The sequence below is a fragment of the Sturnus vulgaris genome, chromosome W, assembly GCF_052056855.1.
Source record: "Sturnus vulgaris isolate bStuVul1 chromosome W, bStuVul1.hap1, whole genome shotgun sequence".
Taxonomy (NCBI): domain Eukaryota; kingdom Metazoa; phylum Chordata; class Aves; order Passeriformes; family Sturnidae; genus Sturnus; species Sturnus vulgaris.
Genome location: NC_142282.1, coordinates 8,339,283 through 8,366,001, shown reverse-complemented (window position 1 = coordinate 8,366,001; position 26,719 = coordinate 8,339,283).

Below are 26,719 nucleotides of genomic sequence, written 5' to 3'. Positions count from 1 at the left end.
ATCCCATCCCATCCCAGTGAACACATCCCATCCCAGGGATCCCAACCCATCCCAGGGATCCCATCCCATCCCATCCAATCCCATCCGAACCCATCCCAGGTATCCCATCCCAGGGATCCCATCCCATCCCAGCGCAGGGGTCCCATCCCATCCCATAGCAGGGATCCCATCCCATCCCATAGCAGGGATCCCATCCCATCCCATCCCAGGGATCCTATCCCATCCCAACCCATCCCATCCCATGCCATCCCATCCCATCCCATCCCAGCGATCCCATCCCATCCCAGGGATCCCATCCCAACCCATCCCATCCTATCCCATTCCCATCCCATCCCATTCCATCCCATCCCATCCCATCCCATCCCATCCCATCCCATCCCATCCCATCCCATCCCAGGGATCCCATCACAGCCCATCTCATCCCAGGGATCCCATGCCATGCCATGCCATCCCATCCCATCCCATCCCAGAGATCCCATCCCATCCAAACCCATCGCATCCCATCCCAGGGATTCCATTCCATCCCAGGGACCCCATCCCATACGAGGGATCACATTCCAGGGATCCCATCCCTAGGATCCCATCTCATCCCATCCCAGGGATCCAATCCCATCCCATCTCATCCCAGGGATCCCATAAGATCCCATCAAACCGTTCCCAACCCATCCCAACCCATCCCATCCCATGGATCCCATCCCAGGCATCCCATCCTAGGGATCCCATCCCATCCCAGCGCAGGGGTCCCATCCCATCCCATAGCAGGGATCCCATCCCATCCCATAGCAGGGATCCCATCCCATCCCATCCCATCCCATCCCATCCCATCCCATCCCATCCCATATCATCCCTGCTATCTCATGCCAGGTATTCCATCCCATCCCAGGGATCCCATCCCAACCAATTCCATCCCAGGGATACCATCCCATCCCATCCCAGGGATCCCATCCCATCCCAGGGATCCCATCCCAGGGATCCCATCCCATCCCATCCCATCCCATCCCATCAAATGCCGTACCATCCCATCCCATCCCATCCCATCCCATCCCATCCCAGGGATCGCATCCCATCCCATCCCATCCCATCCCATCCTATCCCATTCCCTCCCATCCCATCCCATACCATCCCATCCCATCCCATCCCATCCCATCCCATCCCATCCCATCCCATCCCATCCTATCCCATTCCCTCCCATCCCATCCCATCCCATCCCATCCCATCCCATCCAAACCCATCCCATCCCATCCCAGGGATCCCATCCCATCCAAACCCATCCCATCCCATCCCAGTGAACACATCCCATCCCAGGGATCCCATCCCATTCCAGGGATCCCATCCCATCCCATCCAATCCCATCCGAACCCATCCCAGGTATCCCATCCCAGGGATCCCATCCCATCCCAGCGCAGGGATCCCATCCCATCCCATAGCAGGGATCCCATCCCATCCCATCCCAGGGATCCCATCCCATCCCATCCCATCCCATATCATCCCTGCTATCTCATGCCAGGTATTCCATCCCATCCCAGGGATCCCATCCCAACCAATTCCATCCCGAGGATACCATCCCATCCCATCCCAGGGATACCATCCCATCCCATCCCAGGGATCCCATCCCATTCCATCCCATCCCACCCCATCCCATCCCATTCAATCCCATCCCATCCCATGGATCCAGTCCCATCCCAACCCATCCCATCCCATGGGTCCCATCCCATCCCGGGGATCCCATCCCATCCCATCCCATCCCATCCCATCCCATCCCATCCCAGGGATCGCATCCCATCCCATCAAATCCCATCCCATCCCATCCAATCCCATCCCACCCCACCCCATCCCATCCCTTCCCAGCCCATCCCATCCCTTCCCATCCCATCCCATCCCATCCCATCCCATCCCATCCCATCCCAGGGATCCCATCCCAGGGATCACATCCCAGGGATCCCATCCCATCCCGGGGATCCCATTTCATCTCTTCCCATCCCAGGGATCCCGTCCCATCCCATCCCAGGGATCCCATCCCATCCCAACCCATCCCATACCATCCCAGGGATCCCATCCCATCCCAGGGATCCCATCCCATCCCATCCCATCCTATCCCATCCCATCTCAACCCATCCCATCCCATTCCAGGGATAGCACCCCATCCCAGCTATCCCATCCCAGGGATTCCATCCCATCCCAGGGATCCCATTTCATCTGTTCCCATCCCTGGGATGCCATCCCATCCCATCCCATCCCATCCCATGGATCCAATCCCATCCCAACCCATCCCATCCCATGGATCCCATCCCATCCCAGGGATCCCATCCCATCCCATCCCAGGGATCGCATCCCATCCCATCCAATCCCATCCCACCCCATCCCATCCCATTCCATCCCATCCTATCCCATCCCATCCCATCCCATCCCATCCCATCCCATCCCATCCCATCCCATCCCAGGGATCCCAACCCATCCCAGGGATCCCATCCCATCCCAGGGATCCCATCCTATCCCATCCCATCCCATCCCATCCTATCCCATCCCATCCCATCCCATCCCATCCCATCCCATCCCATCCGATCCCATCCCATGCCGTCCCAGGGATCCCATCCCATCCCAGGGATCCCATCCCATCCCTTCCCAGCCCATCCCATCCCTTCCCTTCCCATCCCATCCCATCCCATCCCATCCCATCCCATCCGATCCCATCCCATGCCGTCCCAGGGATCCCATCCCATCCCAGGGATCCCATCCCATCCCTTCCCAGCCCATCCCATCCCTTCCCTTCCCATCCCATCCCATCCCATCCCATCCCATCCCATCCCATCCCATCCCATCCCATCCCATCCCAACCCATCCCATCCTATCCCATTCGAAACCCATCCCATCCCATCCCATCCCATCCCATCCCAGGGATCCCATCCCAGCCCATCTCATCCCAGGGATCCCATGCCATGCCATCCCATCCAAACCCATCCCATCCCATCCCATCCCATCCTATCCCATTCCCTCCCATCCCATCCCATCCCATCCCATCCCATCCCATCCCATCCCATCCCATCCCATCCCATCCCATCCCATCCCATCCCATCCTATCCCATTCCCTCCCATCCCATCCCATACCATCCCATCCCATCCCATCCCATCCCATCCCATCCCATCCCATCCCAGGGATCCCATCCCATCCAAACCCATCCCATCCCATCCCAGTGAACACATCCCATCACAGGGATCCCATCCCATTCCAGGGATCCCATCCCATCCCATCCAATCCCATCCGAACCCATCCCAGGTATCCCATCCCAGGGATCCCATCCCATCCCAGCGCAGGGATCCCATCCCATCCCATAGCAGGGATCCCATCCCATCCCATCCCAGGGATCCCATCCCATCCCATCCCATCCCATATCATCCCTGCTATCTCATGCCAGGTATTCCATCCCATCCCAGGGATCCCATCCCAACCAATTCCATCCCAAGGATACCATCCCATCCCATCCCAGGGATACCATCCCATCCCATCCCAGGGATCCCATCCCATTCCAGGGATCCCATCCCATCCCATCGCAACCCATCCCACCCTATCCCATTCCCATCCCATCCCATCCCATCCCATCCCATCCCAGGGATCCCATCCCAGCCCATCTCATCCCAGGGATCCCATGCCATGCCATGCCATCCCATCCCATCCCAGGGATCCCATCCCATCCAAACCCATCCCATCCCATCCCAGTGAACACATCCCATCCCAGGGATCCCAACCCATCCCAGGGATCCCATCCCATCCCATCCAATCCCATCCGAACCCATCCCAGGTATCCCATCCCAGGGATCCCATCCCATCCCAGCGCAGGGGTCCCATCCCATCCCATAGCAGGGATCCCATCCCATCCCAGGGATCCTATCCCATCCCAACCCATCCCATCCCATGCCATCCCATCCCATCCCATCCCAGCGATCCCATCCCATCCCAGGGATCCCATCCCAACCCATCCCATCCTATCCCATTCCCATCCCATCCCATCCCATCCCATTCCATCCCATACCATCCCATCCCATCCCATCCCACCCCATCCCATCCCATCCCATCCCATTCCATCCCATCCTATCCCATCCCATCCCATCCCATCCCATCCCATCCCATCCCATCCCATCCCATCCCATCCCATCCCAGGGATCCCAACCCATCCCAGGGATCCCATCCCATCCCAGGGATCCCATCCAATCCCAGGGATCCCATCCCATCCAATCCTATCCCATCCCATCCCATCCCATCCCAGAGATCCCAACCCATACCAGGGATCCCATCCCATCCCATCCCATCCCAGAGATCCCAACCCATACCAGGGATCCCATCCCATCCCAGGGATCCCATCCCATCCCAGCTATCCCATCCCAGGGATTCCATCCCATCCCGGGGATCCCATTTCATCTGTTCCCATCCCAGGGATCCCATCGCATCCCATCCCAGGGATCCAATCCCATCCCATCTCATCCCAGGGATCCCATAAGATCCCATCAAACGGTTCCCCACCCATCCCAACCCATCCCATCCCATGGATCCCATCCCAGGGATCCCATCCCAGGGATCCCATACGATCCCAGGGATCCCATCCCATCCCATCCCATCCCATCCAGTCCCATCCCATCCCATCCCATCCCATCCCATCCCATCCCATCCCAATCATCCCTGCTATCTCATGCCAGGTATTCCATCTCATCCCAGGGATCCAATCCCAGGGATCCCATACCCTCCCATCCCATCCCTTCCCATCCCATCCCTTCCCATCCCATCCCATCCCAGGGATCCCATCCCATCCCAGGGATAACATCCCAGGGATCCCATCCCATGCCAGGGATCCCATGTCAGAGATCCCATCCCATCTCACAGATGCCATCCCAGGGATTCGATCCCATACCATCCCAGGAATCCCATTCCAGGGATCCCATCCCATCCCATCCCATCCCAGGGATCCCATCCCATCCCAGGGATCCCATCCCATCCCATCCAATCCCATCCGATCCCATCCCAGGTATCCCATCCCAGGGATCCCATCCCATGGAAGCGCAGGGGTCCCATCCCATCCCATAGCAGGGATCCCATCCCAGCCCATCTCATCCCAGGGATCCCATCCCAGCCCATCTCATCCCAGGGATCCCATGCCATCCCATCCCATCCCAGGCATCCCATCCCAGGGATCCTATCCCATCCCAGGGATCCCATCCCATGCCATCCCAGGGATCGCATCCCATCCCATCCAATCCCATCCCACCCCATCCCATCCCATTCCATCCCAACCCATCCCATCCTATCCCATTCGCATCCCATCCCATCCCATCCCATCCCAGGCATCCCATCCCAGGGATCCAATCCCATCCCAGGGATTCCATCCCAGGGATCTCCTACCATCCCAGGGATCCCATCCCATCCCAGGGATCCAATCCCATCCCAGCTATCCCATCCCAGGGATTCCACCCCATCCCAGGGATCCTATCCCATCTGTTCCCATCCCAGGTATCCTATCCCACCCCGTCCCATCCAGGGGATCCCATCCATTCCCAACCCAGGAATCCCATCCCTTCCCTTTCCAGGGATCCCATCCCATCCCACGGATCCCATCCCATCCCACAGATCCCATCCCAACCCAGGGATCCCATCCCATCCCAGGGATCCCATCCCATCTCAGGGATCCCATCCCATCCCAGGGATCCCATCCCAATCCAGGGATCCCATCCCATCCCATCGCAGGGATCCCATCCCATCCCAGGGATCCCATCCCATCCCATCCCATCCCATCCCATCCCATCCCATCCCATCCCATCCCATCCCATCCCATCCCATCCTATCCCATCCCATCCCATCCCATCCCATCCCATCCCATCCTATCCTATCCCATCCCATCCCATCCCATCCCATCCCATCCCATCCCATCCCATCCCAGGGATCCCATCCCATCCCAGCTATCCCACCCCAGGGATTCCATCCCATCCCGGGGATCCCATTTCATCTGTCCCCATCCCAGGGATCCCATCCCATCCCATCCCAGGGATCCCATCCCATCCAAACCCATCCCATCCCATCCCATCCCTTTCCAGGGATACCATCCCATCCCAGCTATCCCATCCCAGGGTTTCCATCCCATCCCGGGGATCCCATTTCATCTGTTCCCATCCCTGGGATCCCATCCCATCCCATCCCATCCCATCCCATCCCATCCCATCCCAGGGATCCCATCCCAGGGATTCCATCCCATCCCAGGGATCCCATCCCATACGAGGGGTTACATTCCAGGGATCCCATCCCTAGGATCCCATCTCATCCCATCCCAGGGATCCAATCCCATCCCATCTCATCACAGGGATCCCATAAGATCCCATCAAACGGTTCCCAACCCATCCCAACCCATCCCATCCCATGGATCCCATCCCAGGGATCCCATCCCAGGGATCACATACCATCCCAGGGATCCCATCCCATCCCATCCCATCCCATCCCATCCCATCCCGTCCCATCCCATCCCATCCCAATCATCCCTGCTATCTCATGCCAGGTATTCCATCCCATCCCAGGGATCCCATTCCAACCAATCCCATCCCAGGGATCCCATCCCATCCCATCCCAGGGATCCCATCCCATTCCAGGGATCCCATCCCATCCCATCGCAACCCATCCCATCCTATCCCATTCCCATCCCATCCCATCCCATCCCTGGGATCCCATCCCAGCCCATCTCATCCCAGGGATCCCATGCCATGCCATCCCATCCCATCCCATCCCATCCCAGGGATCCCATCCCATCCAAACCCATCCCATCCCGTCCCATCCCATCCCAGCGCAGGGATCCCAGGGATCCTATCCCATCCCAGGGATCCCATCCCATCCCATCCCATCCCATCCCATCCCAGGGATCCCATCCCAGCCCATCTCATCCCAGGGATCCCATGCCATGCCATCCCATCCCATCCCATCCCAGGGTTCCCATCCCATCCAAACCCATCCCATCCCATCCCATCTCATCCCAGGGATCCCATGCCATGCCATCCCATCCCATCCCAGGGATCCCATCCCATTCAAACCCATCCCATCCCATCCCAGTGAACACATCCCATCCCAGGGATCCCAACCCATCCCAGGGATCCCATCCCATCCAATCCCATCCGAACCCATCCCAGGTATCCCATCCCAGGGATCCCATCCCATCCCAGCGCAGGGGTCCCATCCCATCCCATAGCAGGGATCCCATCCCATCCCATAGCAGGGATCCCATCCCATCCCATCCCAGGGATCCTATCCCATCCCAACCCATCCCATCCCATGCCATCCCATCCCATCCCATCCCAGGGATCCCATCCCATCCCAGGGATCCCATCCCAACCCATCCCATCCCATTCCATCCCATACCATCCCATCCCATCCCATCCCAGGGATCCCATCACAGCCCATCTCATCCCAGGGATCCCATGCCATGCCATCCCATCCCATCCCATCCCAGAGATCCCATCCCATCCAAACCCATCCCATCCCATCCCCGGGATTCCATTCCATCCCAGGGACCCCATCCCATACGAGGGATCACATTCCAGGGATCCCATCCCTAGGATCCCATCTCATCCCATCCCAGGGATCCAATCCCATCCCATCTAATCCCAGGGATCCCATAAGATCCCATCAAACCGTTCCCAACCCATCCCAACCCATCCCATCCCATGGATCCCTTCCCAGGCATCCCATCCTAGGGATCCCATCCCATCCCATAGCAGGGATCCCATCCCATCCCATCCCATCCCATCCCATCCCATCCCATCCCATCCCATCCCATCCCATATCATCCCTGCTATCTCATGCCAGGTATTCCATCCCATCCCAGGGATCCCATCCCAACCAATTCCATCCCAGGGATACCATCCCATCCCATCCCAGGGATCCCATCCCATCCCAGGGATCCCATCCCAGGGATCCCATCCCATCCCATCCCATCCCATCCCAACCCATCCCATCCTATCCCAACCCATCCCATCCTATCCCATTCGAATCCCATCCCATCCCATCCCATCCCATCCCAGGGATCCCATCCCAGCCCATCTCATCCCAGGGATCCCATGCCATGCCATCCCATCCCATCCCATCCCATCCCATCCTATCCCATTCCCTCCCATCCCATCCCATACCATCCCATCCCATCCCATCCCATCCCATCCCATCCCATCCCATCCCATCCCATCCTATCCCATTCCCTCCCATCCCATCCCATACCATCCCATCCCATCCCATCCCATCCCAGGGATCCCATCCAAACCCATCCCATCCCATCCCAGTGAACACATCCCATCCCAGGGATCCCATCCCATTCCAGGGATCCCATCCCATCCCATCCAATCCCATCCGAACCCATCCCAGGTATCCCATCCCAGGGATCCCATCCCATCCCAGCGCAGGGATCCCATCCCATCCCATAGCAGGGATCCCATCCCATCCCATCCCAGGGATCCCATCCCATCCCATCCCATCCCATCCCATCCCATCCCATCCCATCCCATCCCATATCATCCCTGCTATCTCATGCCAGGTATTCCATCCCATCCCAGGGATCCCATCCCAACCAATTCCATCCCAAGGATACCATCCCATCCCATCCCAGGGATACCATCCCATCCCATCCCAGGGATCCCATCCCATTCCAGGGATCCCATCCCATCCCATCGCAACCCATCCCACCCTATCCCATTCCCATCCCATCCCATCCCATCCCATCCCATCCCAGGGATCCCATCCCAGCCCATCTCATCCCAGGGATCCCATGCCATGCCATGCCATCCCATCCCATCCCAGGGATCCCATCCCATCCAAACCCATCCCATCCCATCCCAGTGAACACATCCCATCCCAGGGATCCCAACCCATCCCAGGGATCCCATCCCATCCCATCCAATCCCATCCGAACCCATCCCAGGTATCCCATCCCAGGGATCCCATCCCATCCCAGCGCAGGGGTCCCATCCCATCCCATAGCAGGGATCCCATCCCATCCCAGCGCAGGGATCCCATCCCATCCCATAGCAGGGATCCCATCCCATCCCATCCCAGGGATCCCATCCCATCCCATCCCATCCCATATCATCCCTGCTATCTCATGCCAGGTATTCCATCCCATCCCAGGGATCCCATCCGAACCAATTCCATCCCAAGGATACCATCCCATCCCATCCCAGGGATACCATCCCATCCCATCCCAGGGATCCCATCCCATTCCAGGGATCCCATCCCATCCCATCGCAACCCATCCCACCCTATCCCATTCCCATCCCATCCCATCCCATCCCATCCCAGGGATCCCATCCCAGCCCATCTCATCCCAGGGATCCCATGCCATGCCATGCCATCCCATCCCATCCCAGGGATCCCATCCCATCCAAACCCATCCCATCCCATCCCAGTGAACACATCCCATCCCAGGGATCCCAACCCATCCCAGGGATCCCATCCCATCCCATCCAATCCCATCCGAACCCATCCCAGGTATCCCATCCCAGGGATCCCATCCCATCCCCGCGCAGGGGTCCCATCCCATCCCATAGCAGGGATCCCATCCCATCCCATCCCAGGGATCCTATCCCATCCCAACCCATCCCATCCCATGCCATCCCATCCCATCCCATCCCAGCGATCCCATCCCATCCCAGGGATCCCATCCCAACCCATCCCATCCTATCCCATTCCCATCCCATCCCATCCCATCCCATTCCATCCCATACCATCCCATCCCATCCCATCCCACCCCATCCCATCCCATCCCATCCCATTCCATCCCATCCTATCCCATCCCATCCCATCCCATCCCATCCCATCCCATCCCATCCCATCCCAGGGATCCCAACCCATCCCAGGGATCCCATCCCATCCCAGGGATCCCATCCAATCCCAGGGATCCCATCCCATCCAATCCTATCCCATCCCATCCCATCCCATCCCAGAGATCCCAACCCATACCAGGGATCCCATCCCATCCCATCCCATCCCAGAGATCCCAACCCATACCAGGGATCCCATCCCATCCCAGGGATCCCATCCCATCCCAGCTATCCCATCCCAGGGATTCCATCCCATCCCGGGGATCCCATTTCATCTGTTCCCATCCCAGGGATCCCATCGCATCCCATCCCAGGGATCCAATCCCATCCCATCTCATCCCAGGGATCCCATAAGATCCCATCAAACGGTTCCCCACCCATCCCAACCCATCCCATCCCATGGATCCCATCCCAGGGATCCCATCCCAGGGATCCCATACGATCCCAGGGATCCCATCCCATCCCATCCCATCCCATCCCATCCCATCCCATCCAGTCCCATCCCATCCCATCCCATCCCATCCCATCCCATCCCATCCCAATCATCCCTGCTATCTCATGCCAGGTATTCCATCTCATCCCAGGGATCCAATCCCAGGGATCCCATACCCTCCCATCCCATCCCTTCCCATCCCATCCCTTCCCATCCCATCCCATCCCAGGGATCCCATCCCATCCCAGGGATAACATCCCAGGGATCCCATCCCATGCCAGGGATCCCATGTCAGAGATCCCATCCCATCTCACAGATGCCATCCCAGGGATTCGATCCCATACCATCCCAGGAATCCCATTCCAGGGATCCCATCCCATCCCATCCCAGGGATCCCATCCCATCCCAGGGATCCCATCCCATCCCATCCAATCCCATCCGATCCCATCCCAGGTATCCCATCCCAGGGATCCCATCCCATGGCAGCGCAGGGGTCCCATCCCATCCCATAGCAGGGATCCCATCCCAGCCCATCTCATCCCAGGGATCCCATGCCATCCCATCCCATCCCAGGCATCCCATCCCAGGGATCCTATCCCATCCCAGGGATCCCATCCCATGCCATCCCAGGGATCGCATCCCATCCCATCCAATCCCATCCCACCCCATCCCATCCCATTCCATCCCAACCCATCCCATCCTATCCCATTCGCATCCCATCCCATCCCATCCCATCCCAGGGATCCCATCCCAGCCCATCTCATCCCAGGGATCCCATCCCATCCCATCCCATCCCATCCCATCCCATCCCATCCCATCCCATCCCAGGCATCCCATCCCAGGGATCCAATCCCATCCCAGGGATTCCATCCCAGGGATCTCCTACCATCCCAGGGATCCCATCCCATCCCAGGGATCCAATCCCATCCCAGCTATCCCATCCCAGGGATTCCACCCCATCCCAGGGATCCTATCCCATCTGTTCCCATCCCAGGTATCCTATCCCACCCCGTCCCATCCAGGGGATCCCATCCATTCCCAACCCAGGAATCCCATCCCTTCCCTTTCCAGGGATCCCATCCCATCCCACGGATCCCATCCCATCCCACAGATCCCATCCCAACCCAGGGATCCCATCCCATCCCAGGGATCCCATCCCATCTCAGGGATCCCATCCCATCCCAGGGATCCCATCCCAATCCAGGGATCCCATCCCATCCCATCGCAGGGATCCCATCCCATCCCAGGGATCCCATCCCATCCCATCCCATCCCATCCCATCCCATCCCATCCCATCCTATCCCATCCCATCCCATCCCATCCCATCCCATCCTATCCTATCCCATCCCATCCCATCCCATCCCATCCCATCCCATCCCATCCCAGGGATCCCATCCCATCCCAGCTATCCCACCCCAGGGATTCCATCCCATCCCGGGGATCCCATTTCATCTGTCCCCATCCCAGGGATCCCATCCCATCCCATCCCAGGGATCCCATCCCATCCAAACCCATCCCATCCCATCCCATCCCTTTCCAGGGATACCATCCCATCCCAGCTATCCCATCCCAGGGTTTCCATCCCATCCCGGGGATCCCATTTCATCTGTTCCCATCCCTGGGATCCCATCCCATCCCATCCCATCCCATCCCATCCCATCCCAGGGATCCCATCCCAGGGATTCCATCCCATCCCAGGGATCCCATCCCATACGAGGGGTTACATTCCAGGGATCCCATCCCTAGGATCCCATCTCATCCCATCCCAGGGATCCAATCCCATCCCATCTCATCACAGGGATCCCATAAGATCCCATCAAACGGTTCCCAACCCATCCCAACCCATCCCATCCCATGGATCCCATCCCAGGGATCCCATCCCAGGCATCACATACCATCCCAGGGATCCCATCCCATCCCATCCCATCCCATCCCATCCCATCCCGTCCCATCCCATCCCATCCCAATCATCCCTGCTATCTCATGCCAGGTATTCCATCCCATCCCAGGGATCCCATTCCAACCAATCCCATCCCAGGGATCCCATCCCATCCCATCCCAGGGATCCCATCCCATTCCAGGGATCCCATCCCATCCCATCGCAACCCATCCCATCCTATCCCATTCCCATCCCATCCCATCCCATCCCATCCCATCCCATCCCATCCCTGGGATCCCATCCCAGCCCATCTCATCCCAGGGATCCCATTCCATGCCATCCCATCCCATCCCATCCCATAGCAGGGATCCCATCCCATCCCATCCCAGGGATCCCATCCCATCCCATCCCATCCCATATCATCCCTGCTATCTCATGCCAGGTATTCCATCCCATCCCAGGGATCCCATCCCAACCAATTCCATCCCAAGGATACCATCCCATACCATCCCACGGATACCATCCCATCCCATCCCAGGGATCCCATCCCATTCCAGGGATCCCATCCCATCCCATCGCAACCCATCCCACCCTATCCCATTCCCATCCCATCCCATCCCATCCCATCCCATCCCAGGGATCCCATCCCAGCCCATCTCATCCCAGGGATCCCATGCCATGCCATGCCATCCCATCCCATCCCAGGGATCCCATCCCATCCAAACCCATCCCATCCCATCCCAGTGAACACATCCCATCCCAGGGATCCCAACCCATCCCAGGGATCCCATTTCATCTGTTCCCATCCCTGGGATGCCATCCCATCCCATCCCATCCCATCCCATGGATCCAATCCCATCCCAACCCATCCCATCCCATGGATCCCATCCCATCCCAGGGATCCCATCCCATCCCATTCCAGGGATAGCACCCCATCCCAGCTATCCCATCCCAGGGATTCCATCCCATCCCAGGGATCCCATTTCATCTGTTCCCATCCCTGGGATGCCATCCCATCCCATCCCATCCCATCCCATGGATCCAATCCCATCCCAACCCATCCCATCCCATGGATCCCATCCCATCCCAGGGATCCCATCCCATCCCATCCCAGGGATCGCATCCCATCCCATCCAATCCCATCCCACCCCATCCCATCCCATTCCATCCCATCCTATCCCATCCCATCCCATCCCATCCCATCCCATCCCATCCCATCCCATCCCATCCCATCCCATCCCAGGGATCCCAACCCATCCCAGGGATCCCATCCCATCCCAGGGATCCCATCCTATCCCATCCCATCCCATCCCATCCTATCCCATCCCATCCCATCCCATCCCATCCCATCCGATCCCATCCCATGCCGTCCCAGGGATCCCATCCCATCCCAGGGATCCCATCCCATCCCTTCCCAGCCCATCCCATCCCTTCCCTTCCCATCCCATCCCATCCCATCCCATCCCATCCCATCCCATCCGATCCCATCCCATGCCGTCCCAGGGATCCCATCCCATCCCAGGGATCCCATCCCATCCCTTCCCAGCCCATCCCATCCCTTCCCTTCCCATCCCATCCCATCCCATCCCATCCCATCCCATCCCATCCCATCCCATCCCATCCCATCCCAACCCATCCCATCCTATCCCATTCGAAACCCATCCCATCCCATCCCATCCCATCCCATCCCAGGGATCCCATCCCAGCCCATCTCATCCCAGGGATCCCATGCCATGCCATCCCATCCAAACCCATCCCATCCCATCCCATCCCATCCTATCCCATTCCCTCCCATCCCATCCCATACCATCCCATCCCATCCCATCCCATCCCATCCCATCCCATCCCATCCCATCCCATCCCATCCCATCCCATCCCATCCTATCCCATTCCCTCCCATCCCATCCCATACCATCCCATCCCATCCCATCCCATCCCATCCCATCCCAGGGATCCCATCCCATCCAAACCCATCCCATCCCATCCCAGTGAACACATCCCATCCCAGGGATCCCATCCCATTCCAGGGATCCCATCCCATCCCATCCAATCCCATCCGAACCCATCCCAGGTATCCCATCCCAGGGATCCCATCCCATCCCAGCGCAGGGATCCCATCCCATCCCATAGCAGGGATCCCATCCCATCCCATCCCAGGGATCCCATCCCATCCCATCCCATCCCATATCATCCCTGCTATCTCATGCCAGGTATTCCATCCCATCCCAGGGATCCCATCCCAACCAATTCCATCCCAAGGATACCATCCCATCCCATCCCAGGGATACCATCCCATCCCAGGGATCCCATCCCATTCCAGGGATCCCATCCCATCCCATCGCAACCCATCCCACCCTATCCCATTCCCATCCCATCCCATCCCATCCCATCCCAGGGATCCCATCCCAGCCCATCTCATCCCAGGGATCCCATGCCATGCCATGCCATCCCATCCCATCCCAGGGATCCCATCCCATCCAAACCCATCCCATCCCATCCCAGTGAACACATCCCATCCCAGGGATCCCAACCCATCCCAGGGATCCCATCCCATCCCATCCAATCCCATCCGAACCCATCCCAGGTATCCCATCCCAGGGATCCCATCCCATCCCAGCGCAGGGGTCCCATCCCATCCCATAGCAGGGATCCCATCCCATCCCATCCCAGGGATCCTATCCCATCCCAACCCATCCCATCCCATGCCATCCCATCCCATCCCATCCCATCCCAGCGATCCCATCCCATCCCAGGGATCCCATCCCAACCCATCCCATCCTATCCCATTCCCATCCCATCCCATCCCATCCCATTCCATCCCATACCATCCCATCCCATCCCATCCCACCCCATCCCATCCCATCCCATCCCATCCCATTCCATCCCATCCTATCCCATCCCATCCCATCCCATCCCATCCCATCCCATCCCATCCCAGGGATCCCAACCCATCCCAGGGATCCCATCCCATCCCAGGGATCCCATCCAATCCCAGGGATCCCATCCCATCCAATCCTATCCCATCCCATCCCATCCCATCCCAGAGATCCCAACCCATACCAGGGATCCCATCCCATCCCATCCCATCCCAGAGATCCCAACCCATACCAGGGATCCCATCCCATCCCAGGGATCCCATCCCATCCCAGCTATCCCATCCCAGGGATTCCATCCCATCCCGGGGATCCCATTTCATCTGTTCCCATCCCAGGGATCCCATCGCATCCCATCCCAGGGATCCAATCCCATCCCATCTCATCCCAGGGATCCCATAAGATCCCATCAAACGGTTCCCCACCCATCCCAACCCATCCCATCCCATGGATCCCATCCCAGGGATCCCATCCCAGGGATCCCATACGATCCCAGGGATCCCATCCCATCCCATCCCATCCCATCCCATCCCATCCCATCCAGTCCCATCCCATCCCATCCCATCCCATCCCATCCCATCCCAATCATCCCTGCTATCTCATGCCAGGTATTCCATCTCATCCCAGGGATCCAATCCCAGGGATCCCATACCCTCCCATCCCATCCCTTCCCATCCCATCCCTTCCCATCCCATCCCATCCCAGGGATCCCATCCCATCCCAGGGATAACATCCCAGGGATCCCATCCCATGCCAGGGATCCCATGTCAGAGATCCCATCCCATCTCACAGATGCCATCCCAGGGATTCGATCCCATACCATCCCAGGAATCCCATTCCAGGGATCCCATCCCATCCCATCCCAGGGATCCCATCCCATCCCAGGGATCCCATCCCATCCCATCCAATCCCATCCGATCCCATCCCAGGTATCCCATCCCAGGGATCCCATCCCATGGCAGCGCAGGGGTCCCATCCCATCCCATAGCAGGGATCCCATCCCAGCCCATCTCATCCCAGGGATCCCATCCCAGCCCATCTCATCCCAGGGATCCCATGCCATCCCATCCCATCCCAGGCATCCCATCCCAGGGATCCTATCCCATCCCAGGGATCCCATCCCATGCCATCCCAGGGATCGCATCCCATCCCATCCAATCCCATCCCACCCCATCCCATCCCATTCCATCCCAACCCATCCCATCCTATCCCATTCGCATCCCATCCCATCCCATCCCATCCCAGGGATCCCATCCCAGCCCATCTCATCCCAGGGATCCCATCCCATCCCATCCCATCCCATCCCATCCCATCCCATCCCATCCCATCCCATCCCATCCCATCCCATCCCAGGCATCCCATCCCAGGGATCCAATCCCATCCCAGGGATTCCATCCCAGGGATCTCCTACCATCCCAGGGATCCCATCCCATCCCAGGGATCCAATCCCATCCCAGCTATCCCATCCCAGGGATTCCACCCCATCCCAGGGATCCTATCCCATCTGTTCCCATCCCAGGTATCCTATCCCACCCCGTCCCATCCAGGGGATCCCATCCATTCCCAACCCAGGAATCCCATCCCTTCCCTTTCCAGGGATCCCATCCCATCCCACGGATCCCATCCCATCCCACAGATCCCATCCCAACCCAGGGATCCCATCCCATCCCAGGGATCCCATCCCATCTCAGGGATCCCATCCCATCCCAGGGATCCCATCCCAATCCAGGGATCCCATCCCATCCCATCGCAGGGATCCCATCCCATCCCAGGGATCCCATCCCATCCCATCCCATCCCATCCCATCCCATCCCATCCCATCCCATCCTATCCCATCCCATCCCATCCCATCCCATCCCATCCTATCCTATCCCATCCCATCCCATCCCATCCCATCCCATCCCATCCCATCCCAGGGATCCCATCCCATCCCAGCTATCCCACCCCAGGGATTCCATCCCATCCCGGGGATCCCATTTCATCTGTCCCCATCCCAGGGATCCCATCCCATCCCATCCCAGGGATCCCATCCCATCCAAACCCATCCCATCCCATCCCATCCCTTTCCAGGGATACCATCCCATCCCAGCTATCCCATCCCAGGGTTTCCATCCCATCCCGGGGATCCCATTTCATCTGTTCCCATCCCTGGGATCCCATCCCATCCCATCCCATCCCATCCCATCCCAGGGATCCCATCCCAGGGATTCCATCCCATCCCAGGGATCCCATCCCATACGAGGGGTTACATTCCAGGGATCCCATCCCTAGGATCCCATCTCATCCCATCCCAGGGATCCAATCCCATCCCATCTCATCACAGGGATCCCATAAGATCCCATCAAACGGTTCCCAACCCATCCCAACCCATCCCATCCCATGGATCCCATCCCAGGGATCCCATCCCAGGCATCACATACCATCCCAGGGATCCCATCCCATCCCATCCCATCCCATCCCATCCCATCCCGTCCCATCCCATCCCATCCCAATCATCCCTGCTATCTCATGCCAGGTATTCCATCCCATCCCAGGGATCCCATTCCAACCAATCCCATCCCAGGGATCCCATCCCATCCCATCCCAGGGATCCCATCCCATTCCAGGGATCCCATCCCATCCCATCGCAACCCATCCCATCCTATCCCATTCCCATCCCATCCCATCCCATCCCATCCCATCCCATCCCATCCCTGGGATCCCATCCCAGCCCATCTCATCCCAGGGATCCCATTCCATGCCATCCCATCCCATCCCATCCCATAGCAGGGATCCCATCCCATCCCATCCCAGGGATCCCATCCCATCCCATCCCATCCCATATCATCCCTGCTATCTCATGCCAGGTATTCCATCCCATCCCAGGGATCCCATCCCAACCAATTCCATCCCAAGGATACCATCCCATACCATCCCAGGGATACCATCCCATCCCATCCCAGGGATCCCATCCCATTCCAGGGATCCCATCCCATCCCATCGCAACCCATCCCACCCTATCCCATTCCCATCCCATCCCATCCCATCCCATCCCATCCCAGGGATCCCATCCCAGCCCATCTCATCCCAGGGATCCCATGCCATGCCATGCCATCCCATCCCATCCCAGGGATCCCATCCCATCCAAACCCATCCCATCCCATCCCAGTGAACACATCCCATCCCAGGGATCCCAACCCATCCCAGGGATCCCATTTCATCTGTTCCCATCCCTGGGATGCCATCCCATCCCATCCCATCCCATCCCATGGATCCAATCCCATCCCAACCCATCCCATCCCATGGATCCCATCCCATCCCAGGGATCCCATCCCATCCCATTCCAGGGATAGCACCCCATCCCAGCTATCCCATCCCAGGGATTCCATCCCATCCCAGGGATCCCATTTCATCTGTTCCCATCCCTGGGATGCCATCCCATCCCATCCCATCCCATCCCATGGATCCAATCCCATCCCAACCCATCCCATCCCATGGATCCCATCCCATCCCAGGGATCCCATCCCATCCCATCCCAGGGATCGCATCCCATCCCATCCAATCCCATCCCACCCCATCCCATCCCATTCCATCCCATCCTATCCCATCCCATCCCATCCCATCCCATCCCATCCCATCCCATCCCATCCCATCCCAGGGATCCCAACCCATCCCAGGGATCCCATCCCATCCCAGGGATCCCATCCTATCCCATCCCATCCCATCCCATCCTATCCCATCCCATCCCATCCCATCCCATCCCATCCGATCCCATCCCATGCCGTCCCAGGGATCCCATCCCATCCCAGGGATCCCATCCCATCCCTTCCCAGCCCATCCCATCCCTTCCCTTCCCATCCCATCCCATCCCATCCCATCCCATCCCATCCCATCCCATCCCAACCCATCCCATCCTATCCCATTCGAAACCCATCCCATCCCATCCCATACCATCCCATCCCATCCCATCCCATCCCATCCCATCCCATCCCATCCCATCCCATCCCATCCCATCCCATCCCATCCTATCCCATTCCCTCCCATCCCATCCCATACCATCCCATCCCATCCCATCCCATCCCATCCCATCCCAGGGATCCCATCCCATCCAAACCCATCCCATCCCATCCCAGTGAACACATCCCATCCCAGGGATCCCATCCCATTCCAGGGATCCCATCCCATCCCATCCAATCCCATCCGAACCCATCCCAGGTATCCCATCACAGGGATCCCATCCCATCCCAGCGCAGGGATCCCATCCCATCCCATAGCAGGGATCCCATCCCATCCCATCCCAGGGATCCCATCCCATCCCATCCCATCCCATATCATCCCTGCTATCTCATGCCAGGTATTCCATCCCATCCCAGGGATCCCATCCCAACCAATTCCATCCCAAGGATACCATCCCATCCCATCCCAGGGATACCATCCCATCCCATCCCAGGGATCCCATCCCATTCCAGGGATCCCATCCCATCCCATCGCAACCCATCCCACCCTATCCCATTCCCATCCCATCCCATCCCATCCCATCCCAGGGATCCCATCCCAGCCCATCTCATCCCAGGGATCCCATGCCATGCCATGCCATCCCATCCCATCCCAGGGATCCCATCCCATCCAAACCCATCCCATCCCATCCCAGTGAACACATCCCATCCCAGGGATCCCAACCCATCCCAGGGATCCCATCCCATCCCATCCAATCCCATCCGAACCCATCCCAGGTATCCCATCCCAGGGATCCCATCCCATCCCAGCGCAGGGGTCCCATCCCATCCCATAGCAGGGATCCCATCCCATCCCATCCCAGGGATCCTATCCCATCCCAACCCATCCCATCCCATGCCATCCCATCCCATCCCATCCCAGCGATCCCATCCCATCCCAGGGATCCCATCCCAACCCATCCCATCCTATCCCATTCCCATCCCATCCCATCCCATCCCATTCCATCCCATACCATCCCATCCCATCCCATCCCACCCCATCCCATCCCATCCCATCCCATTCCATCCCATCCTATCCCATCCCATCCCATCCCATCCCATCCCATCCCATCCCATCCCATCCCATCCCAGGGATCCCAACCCATCCCAGGGATCCCATCCCATCCCAGGGATCCCATCCAATCCCAGGGATCCCATCCCATCCAATCCTATCCCATCCCATCCCATCCCATCCCATCCCAGAGATCCCAACCCATACCAGGGATCCCATCCCATCCCATCCCATCCCAGAGATCCCAACCCATACCAGGGATCCCATCCCATCCCAGGGATCCCATCCCATCCCAGCTATCCCATCCCAGGGATTCCATCCCATCCCGGGGATCCCATTTCATCTGTTCCCATCCCAGGGATCCCATCGCATCCCATCCCAGGGATCCAATCCCATCCCATCTCATCCCAGGGATCCCATAAGATCCCATCAAACGGTTCCCCACCCATCCCAACCCATCCCATCCCATGGATCCCATCCCAGGGATCCCATCCCAGGGATCCCATACGATCCCAGGGATCCCATCCCATCCCATCCCATCCCATCCCATCCCATCCAGTCCCATCCCATCCCATCCCATCCCATCCCATCCCATCCCAATCATCCCTGCTATCTCATGCCGGGTATTCCATCTCATCCCAGGGATCCAATCCCAGGGATCCCATACCCTCCCATCCCATCCCTTCCCATCCCATCCCTTCCCATCCCATCCCATCCCAGGGATCCCATCCCATCCCAGGGATAACATCCCAGGGATCCCATCCCATGCCAGGGATCCCATGTCAGAGATCCCATCCCATCTCACAGATGCCATCCCAGGGATTCGATCCCATACCATCCCAGGAATCCCATTCCAGGGATCCCATCCCATCCCATCCCATCCCAGGGATCCCATCCCATCCCAGGGATCCCATCCCATCCCATCCAATCCCATCCGATCCCATCCCAGGTATCCCATCCCAGGGATCCCATCCCATGGCAGCGCAGGGGTCCCATCCCATCCCATAGCAGGGATCCCATCCCAGCCCATCTCATCCCAGGGATCCCATCCCAGCCCATCTCATCCCAGGGATCCCATGCCATCCCATCCCATCCCAGGCATCCCATCCCAGGGATCCTATCCCATCCCAGGGATCCCATCCCATGCCATCCCAGGGATCGCATCCCATCCCATCCAATCCCATCCCACCCCATCCCATCCCATTCCATCCCAACCCATCCCATCCTATCCCATTCGCATCCCATCCCATCCCATCCCATCCCAGGGATCCCATCCCAGCCCATCTCATCCCAGGGATCCCATCCCATCCCATCCCATCCCATCCCATCCCATCCCATCCCATCCCAGGCATCCCATCCCAGGGATCCAATCCCATCCCAGGGATTCCATCCCAGGGATCTCCTACCATCCCAGGGATCCCATCCCATCCCAGGGATCCAATCCCATCCCAGCTATCCCATCCCAGGGATTCCACCCCATCCCAGGGATCCTATCCCATCTGTTCCCATCCCAGGTATCCTATCCCACCCCGTCCCATCCAGGGGATCCCATCCATTCCCAACCCAGGAATCCCATCCCTTCCCTTTCCAGGGATCCCATCCCATCCCACGGATCCCATCCCATCCCACAGATCCCATCCCAACCCAGGGATCCCATCCCATCCCAGGGATCCCATCCCATCTCAGGGATCCCATCCCATCCCAGGGATCCCATCCCAATCCAGGGATCCCATCCCATCCCATCGCAGGGATCCCATCCCATCCCAGGGATCCCATCCCATCCCATCCCATCCCATCCCATCCCATCCCATCCCATCCCATCCCATCCCATCCCATCCCATCCTATCCCATCCCATCCCATCCCATCCCATCCCATCCCATCCTATCCTATCCCATCCCATCCCATCCCATCCCATCCCATCCCATCCCATCCCAGGGATCCCATCCCATCCCAGCTATCCCACCCCAGGGATTCCATCCCATCCCGGGGATCCCATTTCATCTGTCCCCATCCCAGGGATCCCATCCCATCCCATCCCAGGGATCCCATCCCATCCAAACCCATCCCATCCCATCCCATCCCTTTCCAGGGATACCATCCCATCCCAGCTATCCCATCCCAGGGTTTCCATCCCATCCCGGGGATCCCATTTCATCTGTTCCCATCCCTGGGATCCCATCCCATCCCATCCCATCCCATCCCATCCCATCCCATCCCAGGGATCCCATCCCAGGGATTCCATACCATCCCAGGGATCCCATCCCATACGAGGGGTTACATTCCAGGGATCCCATCCCTAGGATCCCATCTCATCCCATCCCAGGGATCCAATCCCATCCCATCTCATCACAGGGATCCCATAAGATCCCATCAAACGGTTCCCAACCCATCCCAACCCATCCCATCCCATGGATCCCATCCCAGGGATCCCATCCCAGGGATCACATACCATCCCAGGGATCCCATCCCATCCCATCCCATCCCATCCCATCCCATCCCATCCCGTCCCATCCCATCCCATCCCAATCATCCCTGCTATCTCATGCCAGGTATTCCATCCCATCCCAGGGATCCCATTCCAACCAATCCCATCCCAGGGATCCCATCCCATCCCATCCCAGGGATCCCATCCCATTCCAGGGATCCCATCCCATCCCATCGCAACCCATCCCATCCTATCCCATTCCCATCCCATCCCATCCCATCCCATCCCATCCCTGGGATCCCATCCCAGCCCATCTCATCCCAGGGATCCCATGCCATGCCATCCCATCCCATCCCATCCCATCCCAGGGATCCCATCCCATCCAAACCCATCCCATCCCGTCCCATCCCATCCCAGCGCAGGGATCCCAGGGATCCTATCCCATCCCAGGGATCCCATCCCATCCCATCCCATCCCATCCCATCCCATCCCAGGGATCCCATCCCAGCCCATCTCATCCCAGGGATCCCATGCCATGCCATCCCATCCCATCCCAGGGATCCCATCCCATTCAAACCCATCCCATCCCATCCCAGTGAACACATCCCATCCCAGGGATCCCAACCCATCCCAGGGATCCCATCCCATCCCATCCAATCCCATCCGAACCCATCCCAGGTATCCCATCCCAGGGATCCCATCCCATCCCAGCGCAGGGGTCCCATCCCATCCCATAGCAGGGATCCCATCCCATCCCATAGCAGGGATCCCATCCCATCCCATCCCAGGGATCCTATCCCATCCCAACCCATCCCATCCCATGCCATCCCATCCCATCCCATCCCAGGGATCCCATCCCATCCCAGGGATCCCATCCCAACCCATCCCATCCCATTCCATCCCATACCATCCCATCCCATCCCATCCCAGGGATCCCATCACAGCCCATCTCATCCCAGGGATCCCATGCCATGCCATCCCATCCCATCCCATCCCAGAGATCCCATCCCATCCAAACCCATCCCATCCCATCCCCGGGATTCCATTCCATCCCAGGGACCCCATCCCATACGAGGGATCACATTCCAGGGATCCCATCCCTAGGATCCCATCTCATCCCATCCCAGGGATCCAATCCCATCCCATCTAATCCCAGGGATCCCATAAGATCCCATCAAACCGTTCCCAACCCATCCCAACCCATCCCATCCCATGGATCCCTTCCCAGGCATCCCATCCTAGGGATCCCATCCCATCCCATAGCAGGGATCCCATCCCATCCCATCCCATCCCATCCCATCCCATCCCATCCCATCTCATCCCATCCCATCCCATCCCATATCATCCCTGCTATCTCATGCCAGGTATTCCATCCCATCCCAGGGATCCCATCCCAACCAATTCCATCCCAGGGATACCATCCCATCCCATCCCAGGGATCCCATCCCATCCCAGGGATCCCATCCCAGGGATCCCATCCCATCCCATCCCATCCCATCCCAACCCATCCCATCCTATCCCAACCCATCCCATCCTATCCCATTCGAATCCCATCCCATCCCATCCCATCCCATCCCAGGGATCCCATCCCAGCCCATCTCATCCCAGGGATCCCATGCCATGCCATCCCATCCAAACCCATCCCATCCCATCCCATCCCATCCTATCCCATTCCCTCCCATCCCATCCCATCCCATCCCATCCCATCCCATCCCATCCCATCCCATCCCATCCCATCCCATCCCATCCTATCCCATTCCCTCCCATCCCATCCCATACCATCCCATCCCATCCCATCCCATCCCAGGGATCCCATCCCATCCAAACCCATCCCATCCCATCCCAGTGAACACATCCCATCCCAGGGATCCCATCCCATTCCAGGGATCCCATCCCATCCCATCCAATCCCATCCGAACCCATCCCAGGTATCCCATCCCAGGGATCCCATCCCATCCCAGCGCAGGGATCCCATCCCATCCCATAGCAGGGATCCCATCCCATCCCATCCCAGGGATCCCATCCCATCCCATCCCATCCCATCCCATCCCATCCCATCCCATATCATCCCTGCTATCTCATGCCAGGTATTCCATCCCATCCCAGGGATCCCATCCCAACCAATTCCATCCCAAGGATACCATCCCATCCCATCCCAGGGATACCATCCCATCCCATCCCAGGGATCCCATCCCATTCCAGGGATCCCATCCCATCCCATCGCAACCCATCCCACCCTATCCCATTCCCATCCCATCCCATCCCATCCCATCCCATCCCAGGGATCCCATCCCAGCCCATCTCATCCCAGGGATCCCATGCCATGCCATGCCATCCCATCCCATCCCAGGGATCCCATCCCATCCAAACCCATCCCATCCCATCCCAGTGAACACATCCCATCCCAGGGATCCCAACCCATCCCAGGGATCCCATCCCATCCCATCCAATCCCATCCGAACCCATCCCAGGTATCCCATCCCAGGGATCCCATCCCATCCCAGCGCAGGGGTCCCATCCCATCCCATAGCAGGGATCCCATCCCATCCCAGCGCAGGGATCCCATCCCATCCCATAGCAGGGATCCCATCCCATCCCATCCCAGGGATCCCATCCCATCCCATCCCATCCCATATCATCCCTGCTATCTCATGCCAGGTATTCCATCCCATCCCAGGGATCCCATCCCAACCAATTCCATCCCAAGGATACCATCCCATCCCATCCCAGGGATACCATCCCATCCCATCCCAGGGATCCCATCCCATTCCAGGGATCCCATCCCATCCCATCGCAACCCATCCCACCCTATCCCATTCCCATCCCATCCCATCCCATCCCATCCCAGGGATCCCATCCCAGCCCATCTCATCCCAGGGATCCCATGCCATGCCATGCCATCCCATCCCATCCCAGGGATCCCATCCCATCCAAACCCATCCCATCCCATCCCAGTGAACACATCCCATCCCAGGGATCCCAACCCATCCCAGGGATCCCATCCCATCCCATCCAATCCCATCCGAACCCATCCCAGGTATCCCATCCCAGGGATCCCATCCCATCCCAGCGCAGGGGTCCCATCCCATCCCATAGCAGGGATCCCATCCCATCCCATCCCAGGGATCCTATCCCATCCCAACCCATCCCATCCCATGCCATCCCATCCCATCCCATCCCAGCGATCCCATCCCATCCCAGGGATCCCATCCCAACCCATCCCATCCTATCCCATTCCCATCCCATCCCATCCCATCCCATTCCATCCCATACCATCCCATCCCATCCCATCCCACCCCATCCCATCCCATCCCATCCCATTCCATCCCATCCTATCCCATCCCATCCCATCCCATCCCATCCCATCCCATCCCAGGGATCCCAACCCATCCCAGGGATCCCATCCCATCCCAGGGATCCCATCCAATCCCAGGGATCCCATCCCATCCAATCCTATCCCATCCCATCCCATCCCATCCCAGAGATCCCAACCCATACCAGGGATCCCATCCCATCCCATCCCATCCCAGAGATCCCAACCCATACCAGGGATCCCATCCCATCCCAGGGATCCCATCCCATCCCAGCTATCCCATCCCAGGGATTCCATCCCATCCCGGGGATCCCATTTCATCTGTTCCCATCCCAGGGATCCCATCGCATCCCATCCCAGGGATCCAATCCCATCCCATCTCATCCCAGGGATCCCATAAGATCCCATCAAACGGTTCCCCACCCATCCCAACCCATCCCATCCCATGGATCCCATCCCAGGGATCCCATCCCAGGGATCCCATACGATCCCAGGGATCCCATCCCATCCCATCCCATCCCATCCCATCCCATCCCATCCAGTCCCATCCCATCCCATCCCATCCCATCCCATCCCATCCCAATCATCCCTGCTATCTCATGCCAGGTATTCCATCTCATCCCAGGGATCCAATCCCAGGGATCCCATACCCTCCCATCCCATCCCTTCCCATCCCATCCCTTCCCATCCCATCCCATCCCAGGGATCCCATCCCATCCCAGGGATAACATCCCAGGGATCCCATCCCATGCCAGGGATCCCATGTCAGAGATCCCATCCCATCTCACAGATGCCATCCCAGGGATTCGATCCCATACCATCCCAGGAATCCCATTCCAGGGATCCCATCCCATCCCATCCCAGGGATCCCATCCCATCCCAGGGATCCCATCCCATCCCATCCAATCCCATCCGATCCCATCCCAGGTATCCCATCCCAGGGATCCCATCCCATGGCAGCGCAGGGGTCCCATCCCA